The following is a 4,205-nucleotide window of genomic DNA, read 5'->3' on the forward strand; positions in this document are numbered from 1 at the left end:
ATAAATTTACAGATGGATCGGACATGAATGTACAAGTTTGACTGTCACAGTCAAGAGTTCTTTCATGACGTGGATGCTTTTTTGAGGGCTGTCGCGGCGTACAGAAAGCCAAAAAACAAGAGTGATGATCATAATATATGTTGTCCGTGCGTTGATTACAAGAATGAGAAGCAGTTTTTAGGCATAGAGCAGATCCGTGCACACTTGTTTCGCAGGGGTTTCAAGCCTGGCTATATCTGCTGGACCATACACGGTGAACATGAGAAGATTGTGCATGAAGAGCAGTCCACAGTCGAGGAAGACAGAGGCAACGATATGACGGTTGACGAAGACATCGATATGTCGGCGTTCGAAGATACTTTTATCGGCAACGATGATGAAGACCTTCACGAAATGTTGCGCAATGCGGAGGAAGACTTCACCAGTGATAGGCAACACGAAAAGTTCTAGTGCATGATGGAGGACATTAAAACACCAGTGTTCCCGGGCTGCAAGGAAGAGCATAACAATTTGCATGTTGTGCTGACATTGCTGCAAATAAAGTCTAACAATGGTTGGTTTGATAAGGGCTTCAACGAGTTGTTACGATTCTTGAGGGACTTGCTTCCAGAGGGCAACAAGTTGCCTAAAAACACGTACCACACCAAACAGATTATCTGTCCATTGGGGTTGGAAGTGGAGAAAATACATGCATGTCAAAACGACTGCATGTTGTTTCGCAATGGGGATGCATACTTGGAAGCGTGTCGCATTTGCGATGCATCACGGTACAAGAGCAACATTGACGATATCGATAGCGATGACGTAGGGGAGAAGAGTAAGGATAAAAGACCCCCCGCTAAGATAGTTTGGTATTTCCCTATAATCTCCCATCTGAAGTGATTGTTTACCAACAAAGTGAATGACGAGTTGTTGCGATGTCACGCTGAAGGGCGCAAGAAAGACAGAAAGCTTAGACACTCTGCTGATGGAATGCAATGGAGGAACTTCAATACAAAATACAAGGAATTCAAAGTTGAAGTGAGGAATATAAGGTTCGGGTTGAGTACAGATGGGATAAATCCTTTCGGCAACATGAGCAATAGTCATAGCACTTGGCCCGTGACTCTCTATATCCACAACCTTCCATCTTGGTTGTGTACGAAGCAAACATTCCTTATGATGCCTTTGCTGATCAGTGGTCCGAATCAACGTGGCAACGATATCGATGTGTATCTCCAACCGTTGCTTGATAATCTCCTTGTACTATGGACAGATGGCGTACGAGTGTGGGATGAATACAAATGCGAGCATTTCAACCTATGCGCAATGCTGTTCGTAACGATCCAAGATTGGCCTGCTCTTGTTAACCTATCGGGAAAGACTTTAAAAGGCTACAATGGATGTGTATGGTGCTTGGATGAAACAGGGGGGCTGTGGCCGAAGAACTGTAAAAAAATGGTCTACATGGGTCACCATAGGTTTCTGCGCCCGGATCACCCATACCGCAGGAATAAAAGAGCTTTTTATGGGACAGAGGAGACTCATCGAGCTCCGAAGGTTCACACTGGGGAGCATGTATATAAGATGGTAAATAATCTAAGAGTTGTCCTTAGAAAGGGGAAAGGCAGTACAAAATTCCCAGCTGGAAAACTCACTCCTATATTTAAGAAGAGAACAATTTTTTGGAACCTACCTTATTGGAAGCACTTGATGGTCCGACACGCGATCGACGTCATGCATGTGGAGAAGAATGTGTTTGACAGCTTGATTGGTACCTTACTGGATATACCTGGCAAAACAAAAGATACACTCAATGCACGGTTGGACCTGGAAGATATGAAGCTAAGGAAAATTATGCATCCTAAAATCCTAGGCAACGGGGCAAACGAACTTCCCACGGCTTGTTACACCCTGAACAAGGAAGAGAAGATGAGCCTGTGCCGTTGCTTGCATGGAATCAAAGTTCCGAACGGTTACTCATCCAACGTAAAGAGATTAGTGAACATAAAAACTTAGAACTTAGAACTTAGTGAAGTCCCATGATTGTCACATGATGATGATACAGTTGCTTGCTTTTGCAATTAGAGGTATTCTGCCGGATAAGGTCCGAGACCCAATCATAAAGTTGTGTTCATTTTTCAACGCAATTTCACAGAAGGTCATCGATCCGAGCAAACTAACAAAGGTACAGGAAGCCAGCTTGAGACTATGTTCCCTCCATCGTTTTGTGACATAATGCCCCATCTCATTGTTCACATCGTGCATGAGATAAAGTACCTTGGCCCCTTGTTTCTGCAGTAGATGTATCCTTTCAAAAGGTTCATGTCAGTTCTGAAGAAATATGTTCGTAACCGAGGTTGGCCGGAAGGTTGCATGGCCCAAGGCTAGGGAACGGAGGAGGTCGTTGAGTTTGCCGTCAACTACATGGATCTGAAAGCAATTGGTAAGCTTGTATCTCGCCATGAGGGAAGGCTTAAGGGGAAAGTGACGCTAGGTCATAATACAGTTCGTTCCAATGATTATGTTTCATTCACTCAAGCACATTTCGTAGTTTTGCAATAAGCAATTGTAGTGGACCCGTATGTCAATAAGCACGTGCAAATGCTACGGTCCACAAATCCAACACGTGCAATGAAGATAAACCAGACGACGATCAAAACCAGGCCACAAGAAACCGAGGATTATGCACTTCAATTTATTCAAATGTACCAACTAAAGTGATACATACTTCTACTTTACAACTTTGGGTACGTGTTTTTCTCCATGTTTGCACTACTCTTTTTGAGCATCACGACGTTAGGACTTACGACTAATTACCTACAATGACATATGTGAAGATTTCACTGGGCCCTCTTTGTCATCCAGACTGACTACAGTTGTATCGTTGTCCTTGACGGTAAATGAAATCCAGTAGCCGAATACCAACCCGTCATAGACTTGTTACAACGGTATATTTCATTAACGCTTTAGTAAACTTCGAATTGATTGAATCTAAGTCTAGTTACAGTCCATAATCACACTCATACAGGGTGTACGTGCGCTATGTCAAGAGGAAAGGACGTCACTTTCCATTTTGAAAGGAATGGAGGATCGTAACAGACTTTCCTTGTAGGTTTCAGACCCAGGGCAACAATTTATGTGCCTACTATGTATGTGACTTCATGCATGGATGGACCGAAAGCAATTATAGTGACATTCTCAAAGCTGAGGTTAGTGGTATAGATATTGATGTTTAATTTTTCAGTTCCTACTAGTGTTCAAATATATTGATTTCTTCAATTCTGTTAATTGTAGGACCTCCAGCTGGAAACCGGTATCCTCACACCGCAGATAATCAGCACAATTTAGGAACAACTCTGTGGGTGCATCAATGACGAAGTCATTCCAGAGTCCGCGTGGTACCATGTTCCCAAATGGTGTATTTCGAACAAAGTCGTCCCTTCACAAGACCCGTGGAGTTCGTTACCTGATTCTTCAAAAGGCAAAAAACGTAGTTCAGGTCCTTGGTCAACAAGAACTATTGAATGACATCTTTTCTTACCCTTTTGTTGTATACTTCTGTTAATTATGAACTTTTGTTGCAAACTATTACTAGTTATGATCTGTAATCAATGACATGTGAAATAACATTGTTACGTATGCATGAATGAGATGAGATGAGAATGAATTATGTATGTGTGTGATACATTATGTGCTGAAATCATTATATGTGCATGTGCTTTATGTGACATTATTTGTGCTATTGTCGGCAAAGGCTACATTCTGTACAGGGGAGAGCGGCTATCAGTGCCGGCTCAATATAAAAAACTAGCACTGATATGGATAATATCAATGCCGGCTTTTACTAAAAATGAGCATTGATATTCTCTGTATTAGTGCCGGTTTTTATTTGTCAGCCGGCATTGACACTCATTATCAGTGCCAGGTCAAAAACCGACATTGATAGTCCATGACTATCAGTGCCGGTTCAAAAACTGCCACTGATGACGCTTTTGAGCCAGCATGACCATTTCTGTTGTAGTGAACTCAATCCCAGTCCTTGTTTGAATGTTAGTATAGATCCCAAATGATTGCGGTGACTCGCGAGGTCTGTCAAAGATAACAGGGCATTATTGTTGGTTGCATACCCGTGTTAATTTTGAGCCGCATTTTTTTTCCGTTGGTTGGAACTTCAAAATGTATAAACACAAATACTATCAAAATTTACAGAGGTTGATTGTACA

This window comes from Phragmites australis, chromosome 1 (genome assembly GCF_958298935.1).
Source record: "Phragmites australis chromosome 1, lpPhrAust1.1, whole genome shotgun sequence".
NCBI lineage: Eukaryota > Viridiplantae > Streptophyta > Magnoliopsida > Poales > Poaceae > Phragmites > Phragmites australis.